Below are 9,263 nucleotides of genomic sequence, written 5' to 3'. Positions count from 1 at the left end.
TTTAGAAGCACTCCTTTAATAAAAGTAGCAATGAAACCACCTTACTACACATGAATCTGTATTATTGGCAAATTGCTCTTAAAGTATCAAGAGTATTCTGCAGAACACATTGTTCCCCATCGGTGTTATACGGTTATAAGGTTGGTCTGAATTTAAATGCTTCATATGCTGTTTGAGCTACAGCAGGGGTCCCCAATCCCAGTCCGCGAGGGCTGGTTTCCTGCAGGTTTTAGATGTGTCCTTGATCCACCACAGCTGATTTAAATGGATAAATTACCTTCTCAACACGTCTTGAAGTTCTCCAGAGGCCTGGTAACAAACTAATCATGTGATTCAGGTGTGTTGACCCAGGGTGAGATCTGAAACCTGCAGGGACACCGGCCCTCGCGGACTGGGATTGGGGACCCCTGATCTACAGTAATGTATTATATTCTAAAATGATGCTAAATGATAAAAATGAAGGTGTTGGCAAAACAGCTGGTTAAACTATCTTCAGCTAGAAACCTTCTGCTAAAGTAGACAGTGAATAATTTTTTTTTGTAAATGTGTTTTTATATTTATATATATTAATTATTATATTGATGAATTAATTCATTACTGCCATTGTTTGTATTGGCAAAATTTAGTAGATGACATACCAATATATGTGGACAGCCCGTTCTCATTCCCAACGTGTAACATACCGACCATTAGTCGCGCTCCGAGGTGTCCCATAGACACGTGAAAGGTAACCTTCCGCATCTATTTGATACGCGCCGGATTGTGGATGACATCCAATAGAATGACGCTCCCGGTGTAATACACGTTCCAGCTGTGTATTCCAGCCATAACCCTAACCTTAATCCTAACCCGTATCATAACCTAATCGTGTTAGATAGTGTTTTCCAAAGCAATTACAGTAAAATAAACATACACGTGTAGATTGATTCGAAATGGTTCTCATGTTTCCTCATTTTTCCGAACAAGTAACACAGGGACATGTTGGGTGGCCAAAAGCGTAACATACTGACGATTTGTCACCTATAGTGTAACATTTTACACTTTGAGAGTGAGAATGTGTTGATGTGGATTCTTAATATGAAATTATAGTTTACATACAAATAATCCTTACAGTCTGAAAATTACAGCACAAATATCCTGTCACATTTGATCTCTGTGAGGTCAGAGGTCAAATTTACAAATTAGTACCTCTTATCTGTGACCTACTCCTACATAAGGTTTGTGTAATCAGAGTAAAACGCCTGTGCAATGTTTTAATACAATAGTTGCTACTAAAATCTTTGATTTGAAAGGAATGACAAACAAACACGTTCAGTCTAAGCTGAAAATGTATACATTTGTGTGACAATGAAAACACGCAGAATTCACAATATAATCTTTTTTGGATCTTTTTATTGATTAAAAATACATTTAGAGTGCCCAATACGATAAGTTGTGTATTAGATGGCACAAAACAAAACCCCAATAATTTGACAATTCCCTCTGAGCAAGCACTAGGCGACGGTGGGGAGTAAAAACTTCCTTTTAACAGGGAGAAAACTCCGGCAGAACCAGGCTCAGTGAGGAACGGCCATCTGCCTCGACCGGTCAAGGGTTTTTAAAATGACTCGATTAGATGTTAAATAAATTGAAACTGAAAATGCTACGTCCAGATGAACAGAATCTACTTTTAGGGTCTTACATAACAGTAACCAAGTATTTTCTGCCTGCGATCCATACAGCATGACCCGCACAGAGAAAGAAGCTTGTCATGAAATGTTCACTTTCCAATACAGTGATGGCATGCTCCTTGAAAAGCTTTACAATTATATCATCTGCATATTCATGGTCTAATTCCATGAATGTCAGTATGACATCTGGCTCTTTCCATTTGTGTATTAAAGAGCTGTAAACCATATCACTGATGAACATCACATTATCAACTTTGATTTTTTTAAGTCTAGGCCAGAGTTTTATGAACAGCCGTTGGGTGATGGCATCAACTTTTTCAGTAGAGGAAGGTGAACTGGCATTTTTATTGACACGTGTCACCACCTTCTTGATACAGGCTTCCACAGATAACCTGTAATTTTCAGCCTCTTCAGCATCACACAGGGCTGGATTCTGCATAGTGTCGATCAGGTGATTTTTAATGATATCGACCGTCAGTTTTCTCAACACTGGGTCCTCGTCGTTCAGTAACATCAGTAAATGTTTTTCTTTACAGAATGTTTTCTGACGTAGCTCTTGGTAAATGGCCCTGTCCAGATCTTTCAGTTTTTTTTCATGCATATGCAGATCTTTGATCCTGTTGTCAGACAACACGTGTTTTAACAGATACCTGTGGAGTTTTTTAGAAGGTCTGTAGTGCGATTTATTTGCAGCTCGTGTGAGCACAGCATCAATGAGTGCGCTCACATGTTCTTCTTCATCATCATCATAATCGCTGACACTAATGCCAGATGATGATTTTTTCTCCAGTATCCGAAATATATTACTTCTAAATTCTTCTAAACGTGTTTCAGACATGGCTTTAGTTTGTTCGTCCTCGTCATCCTCGGCTCTAACGCACCACGAGAAGAACCTTGCCAGTAGGCTTTTTTTACGGAAGAGGTGATCTTCAAATATGGAAATGATCACCTCTAGGTACGGCTGACCTACGGCTAGCGCAATGATCACGAGATCAGGGCTAATGTCCAGCCGCTTTGTTATGTCTTTAAAAATCACCTTTTCAAGTTTTTTAATCCCCCTGTGTGTGATTTTGAGAGGCTTTTGCTCAACTTGTGCCCACAGAGCTGTGAAGAGGCGCTGCTGAATCATTTCCGATGGCGACACCTTTGCCTCTTTGGAGGCACGTGTAATAACAGCATTTATTAGCTCTTTAACGAGCAGCTGCTCTTCTGACACCGGAGGTTCCTGGAGATCAACTGACTCTGGATCCCCCGGATTCTGTTGCTGGTTGCATGACTGAGGGCAGCACACACAGTGCTTCGATTTCCCCTCGTCGCTCCGTAAAATGTTTACGCCAGGGACGACACTACATTCAGAGTCGTCTTCAGTGGCGCAGCTTTGAATCGCATCGGTTGTTTCAATGGCAGAATTCATATTTTCAAATGATATAACTTTTTTACAATCTGGACTTGATTCTGAATTTTGTGTAAGTTGCTGAGTTTGTGTCTCAGACATTAATGCCTCTTACTCCCTCTTACTAAACTTACCTTGTGACTAACCCTGTGCAAATGGTTCTATTTATAGACTTTTACCAAGGTGATGTCACACAAGACATGAAAGGATCAAAGGGATTCTAGCGCTAAGCCCCGCCCACATCCGATATGACGGCGACGTGACGTTACCCTAGCGACCGCTATACAATGGCGATCCTCAGTTGTTGGGATTGAGTGAAACTTGTTTGGATTCAAACATGTAGCCTGCTGGTCCACTGCTTTAACCCACAGCAAATACTGTTAAAATCCTTCCTTTAAAGTTAGAATGTCAAGCGACCCCCCCTCCGACCCTCACCCACTGTGTTGTTGTCGGGTTTACGGCTGGTAAGCTATGCTAATTTAACTGTTTATGTAGCTTCACTCATTCACCTGCAGACACAGACGGCTATCAGAATGGTCACACGTCTTCTTAGAGGACGTTCCAGGTGAACACGCGCGGTGAGTTACAGCCAGCGAGGAGTCACGCAGTTTTTGCGTGCATGTCTGTGCTCGTGGACATTTGTGAGCAGAAACACTTATCATTAAATTATGCACTTACACTCAGAGTTAGAAATGAAATATTTGTATTAGAGGGAAGGAGTATAACAAACTATAAATGAAGCTAATTTGCACATTTTATTCTGCTTTTCTAATCAAAAAATTGTTAATGCAAGAAAAATATCCAAATATTAACAGGAAAATCTCAAACCAAACTCTTACCACCCCTCTGTAAAATCAATATTTAATATCAATGACTTACATGAAATACAGTTAAGTAATAAAATGAAAGAAAACAAGTGAGCACTACTGCATATAAACTCGACTAGATACATACACATATACACTTGTGCTAACAATTCAAGAAACATTTGGTATATTTTATATCCCCCCTCTGTCCTTTTTTCCGGATCCTTGTAGTACTTTGGTAGTAGTATTGTGGTCTTAGGAGCTGATGTGTCAGTGGAAATGAAAACAGCTAAACTGTGACAGCAAAATGTTAAGAATGCATATTCTCATCCAAGGTGGCATGCTGTGGCTTTTACAGAAATGCAAGCGGAGATGACCACCTCAATTTTTAGAAGCACTCCTTTAATAAAAGTAGCAATGAAACCACCTTACTACACATGAATCTGTATTATTGGCAAATTGCTCTTAAAGTATCAAGAGTATTCTGCAGAACACATTGTTCCCCATCGGTGTTATACGGTTATAAGGTTGGTCTGAATTTAAATGCTTCATATGCTGTTTGAGCTACAGCAGGGGTCCCCAATCCCAGTCCGCGAGGGCTGGTTTCCTGCAGGTTTTAGATGTGTCCTTGATCCACCACAGCTGATTTAAATGGATAAATTACCTTCTCAACACGTCTTGAAGTTCTCCAGAGGCCTGGTAACAAACTAATCATGTGATTCTGGTGTGTTGACCCAGGGTGAGATCTGAAACCTGCAGGGACACCGGCCCTCGCGGACTGGGATTGGGGACCCCTGATCTACAGTAATGTATTATATTCTAAAATGATGCTAAATGATAAAAATGAAGGTGTTGGCAAAACAGCTGGTTAAACTATCTTCAGCTAAAAACCTTCTGCTAAAGTAGACAGTGAATAATTTCTGTTCCATTTCTGTATTAAAGAGCTGTAAACCATATCACTGTCACGGTTTGGCATGGCAAACCGTGGGGGGTGTGGGGAAGGAGGACCCAGGCGCGGTGCTCTATGTACAAGCAGTACGTTTATTTACAGTGTGTGGAAATAACAACAATAAATCCCCGTGGTTTCCCCTGACTCCCGTGTCGTGTCTCTCCGTGACCAGTCCGTGTCTCAGTGCTCTCCGCTCCCGTGTCTCAGCACTCCTCGTGCTGGCTGCTGTCTGGCGCTCCACACTTCTCCTGGGGACACAATAGACGCAGCCGTCAGGACACATAACCGCGGGCATACATACACTAACTTAGTTCAAATGGATGACTAACGTGGAGACTCACGCAATGATCCCACGTCGGTGGGAGCTCCAAGACTCTCCTAAGTAGCACCCCCGACGAGGCCTGACCAGCAGCAGGTGTGTGGCTTCGGGTGTGGCCAGACCATCAGCAGGGCCACACCCACCAGGCCTGAAGGCACCCACTGAAACACATATACACACACACGCAAACAGGGAGAAGGACAGCAACACCAAATATACATACAATAATAATAATAATAATAATAATATAATTCATAACTGCTCAGGAACCCTGACAATCACTGATGAACATCACATTATCAACTTTGATCTTTTTAAGTCTAGGCCAGAGTTTTATGAACAGCCGTTGGGTGATGGCATCAACTTTTTCAGTAGAGGAAGGTGAACTGGCATTTTTATTGACACGTGTCACCACCTTCTTGATACAGGCTTCCACAGATAACCTGTAATTTTCAGCCTCTTCAGCATCACACAGGGCTGGATTCTGCATAGTGTCGATCAGGTGATTTTTAATGATATCGACCGTCAGTTTTCTCAACACTGGGTCCTCGTCGTTCAGTAACATCAGTAAATGTTTTTTCTTAACAGAATGTTTTCTGACGTAGCTCTTGGTAAATGGCCCGGTCGAGATCTTTCAGTTTATATACATGTATATGCAGATCTTTGATCCTGTTGTCAGACAACATGTGTTTTTTTGTGTGTCCCGTTTGGATCTTTAGCCATAAGAATTGTTGTCTTAAGGCCAAGAAAGATGCCAAGCGGATTTATTTTACCAAGTGGATCATCATGGCCTTGCCATATTGGTCCATTTGATTGACCTTTATTATAATTACAACATGTGTTTTAACAGGTACCTGTGGAGTTTTTTAGAAGGTCTGTAGTGCGAATTATTTTCAACACGTGTGAGCACAGCATCAATGAGTGCGCTCACATGTTCCTCTTCATCATCATCATCATAATCGCTGACACTAATGCCAGATGATGATTTTTTCCTCCACTATTGGAAATATATTACTTTTAAATTCTTCTAAACGTGTTTCAGACATGGCTTTAGTTTCTTTGTCCTCGTCATCCTCGGCTCTAACGCACCACGAGAAGAACCTTGCCAGCAGGTTTTTAACGGAAGTGGTGATCTTCAAATATGGAAATGATCACCTCTAGGTACGGCTGACCTACGGCTAGCGCAATGATCACGAGATCAGGGCTAATGTCCAGCCGCTTTGATGTCTTTAAAAATCACCTTTTCAAGTTTTTTAATCCCCCTGTGTGTGATTTTGAGAGGCTTTTGCTCAACTTGTGACCACAGAGCTGTGAAGAGGCGCTGCTGAATCATGTCAGATGGCGACACCTTTGCGTCTTTGGAGGCACGTGAAAAATCTTAATTGCCCATTGTTTTTGGAAAAATCTAAATTGCCCATAGGTATGAGTGAATGTGAGTACGAATGTTTAGCCCTGTGACAGACTAGCGACCTGTCCAGGGCGTACCCTGCCTCTCGCCCTGAGATAGCTGCCATAGGCTCCAGCACCCCCTGCGACCCTGAAAAGGAAAAGCGGAAGTTAGGGGTGGGCAACTCCAGGCCTCGGGGACCGGTGTCCCTGCAGGTTTTAGATGTGTCCTTGAACCAACACAGCTGATATAAATGGCTAAATTAGCTCCTGAAAATGTCCTGAAGTTCTCCAGAGGCCTGGTAACGAACTAATCATGCGATTCAGGTGTGTTGACCCAAGGCGAGATCTAAAACCTGCAGGACACCGGCCCTCGGGGCCTGGATTTGCCCACCCCTGGCGTAAGTGAATCGATGGATAGATACATACACATATACACTGTGCTAACAATTCAAGAAACATTTGGAATATTTTATATCCCTCCCCTCTTTGTCCCTTTTCCCTATGTCCTTGTAGTACTTCTATTTTGTGCCCACAGAGCTGTGAAGAGGCGCTGCTTAATCTGCAACAGCATCCTGCCATGTGATTGAATTCGTCCCTAACCTTTGGGAACCCTCACATAAATTTTATCGAATGGAAAAAGGTTAGCTTTCATCCTCCAGCTTCACTGTGTTTATGTTATGCTAACATAGCTGTATCGCTAGTGATCTCGTAGTACATCATTATGTACCAGCTAGTCCAACCTCAGTAACCCAAAAAAAAAAAAAGTCACTGCTGTTTAGTTTTCTGTCTTCATTTATGTTGGAAGTGATAGCAGAGCTGTACGTTTAAATTTTTTCAAAACGTCTCTCAGTCAGAACATTATATATTATGTTTAGGTGGCCCTTTCGAGATTTTTTTCCATTGATGTGCAGATCTTTGATTGTGTCGTCAGACAACAGGTGTTTCGTCAAAGATACCTGTGGAGTTTTTTTTAGAAGGTTTGTAGTGCGATTTCTTTGTAGCCCGTGTGAGCACAGCATCAACACTGTAAAATTAATAAATACAAAAATAAAAAATTGTTGCGAAAACTTAAACTCAAGGCAACCCACTGCATTTAGATTTTTAGGTTCTGATGGATAATTTAGTTGAAGCAACTTTTCTCCTAAACTTGAAACCTAACATTTTGTTTTAAAAACGCATTTAGTGTTGCTAAAAAAAATTTTTTTTATATCAATTTGGGAACTTCAGGTTCATGCACAAGTTTTGCAAACAAAGTTATATGGTACTATTTACCTAAAAATGCAGCCAAGGCCTCAGGCATTTTTTATATAACCATCTAAATCTATTTACAGAACAATCAGGTGTTCTGCAGCAAATAAGAAGGCACACAAATTATTTGTGCCGGTCCAAAAAAAAAAAAAAAAAAAGAAAAAAAAGTTTGTGTTCAGTATAAGACAGAAGAGAACAGCACAGGCCTAAACCCTGCAGGTCTGACAACAGGAGGTGTATCAGTCCTGTTTTCCCTGTGGGAACAGCGTTTACACTAGAATCTGCTTTTGATGGCTTTTTTGGAGCAAATGTGACATTCAGCAGTATAACTGATACAATACAAAACAATAACTACACTACACACTAACTCTAGCCTCCAAAAACGCTAAACATCACTAATGTCTCACATATGAAAACTTGCGCTCTCTTTCTTTTGCTCGCCGCTTTCCGTCGCGGGTGTCACTCCTAAAACTGCACCTTCTCCCTAAACAACCAAGTGCCGCATGTTGCCATATCATTTTTTTGATTGGCTGACATGGTAAATTCTAACACCAATCCGGTTGTTCAGTCTGACGTCACTAGCCGTGTCTGGACCTAAACTTCATACATAAGGCGCACCGGATTATAAGGCGCACTGTCAGTTTTTGAGAAAATTAAAGGATTTTGAGTGCGCCTTATGGTCTGAAAATTACAGTACAAATATCCTGTCACATTTGATCTCTGTGAGGTCAGAGGTCAAATTTACAAATTAGTACCTCTTATCTGTGACCTACTCCTACATGAAGTTTGTGTAATCAGAGTAAAACGCCTGTGCAATGTTTTTGTTGACTAACGTGGAGACTCACGAAATGATCCCGCGTCGGTGGGAGCTCCAAGACTCTCCCAAGTAGCTCCCCCGACGAGGCCTGACCAGCAGCAAGTGTGTGGCTTCGGGTGTGGCCAGACCATCAGCAGGGCCACACCCACCAGGCCTGAAGGCACCCACTGAAATACATATACACACACACACACACACACACACACACACACACACACACACACACACACACACACACACACACACAGGGAGAAGGACAGCAACACCAAATATACATACAATAACAATAATAATAATATAATTCATAACTGCTCAGGGACCCTGACAATCACCGATGAACATCACATTATCAACTTTGATCTTTTTAAGTCTAGGCCAGAGTTTTATGAACAGCCGTTGGGTGATGGCATCAACTTTTTCAGTAGAGGAAGGTGAACTGGCATTTTTATTGACACGTGTCACCACCTTCTTGATACAGGCTTCTACAGATAACCTGTAATTTTCAGCCTCTTCAGCATCACACAGGGCTGGATTCTGCATAGTGTCGATCAGGTGATTTTTAATGATATCGACCGTCAGTTTTCTCAACACTGGGTCCTCGTTGTTCAGTAACATCAGTAAATGTTTTTCTTTACAGAATGTTTTCTGACGTAGCTCTTTGTAAATGGCCCG

General features: G+C 41.6%; 1 long non-coding RNA gene across 1 annotated transcript; it reads right to left on the bottom strand.

The window, feature by feature from the left end:
• Positions 1-4,890: 4,890 nt before the first annotated feature.
• LOC309698461 lies at positions 4,891-6,085 on the bottom strand. The gene is made up of 2 exons (XR_014274108.1): positions 5,160-6,085; positions 4,891-5,066 (listed from the first exon to the last, which is right to left on the bottom strand). It is a non-coding gene; the product is annotated as an uncharacterized lncRNA (long non-coding RNA).
• Between the last annotated feature and the right edge of the window lie 3,178 nt (positions 6,086-9,263).

The sequence above is a fragment of the Aulonocara stuartgranti genome, assembly GCF_965226115.1.
Source record: "Aulonocara stuartgranti genome assembly, chromosome: 22".
In the NCBI taxonomy this organism is placed as follows: Eukaryota; Metazoa; Chordata; class Actinopteri; order Cichliformes; family Cichlidae; genus Aulonocara; species Aulonocara stuartgranti.
The sequence above is the reverse complement of the archived record's forward strand: the minus strand, read 5'-3'. Positions and strand labels throughout refer to the sequence as shown.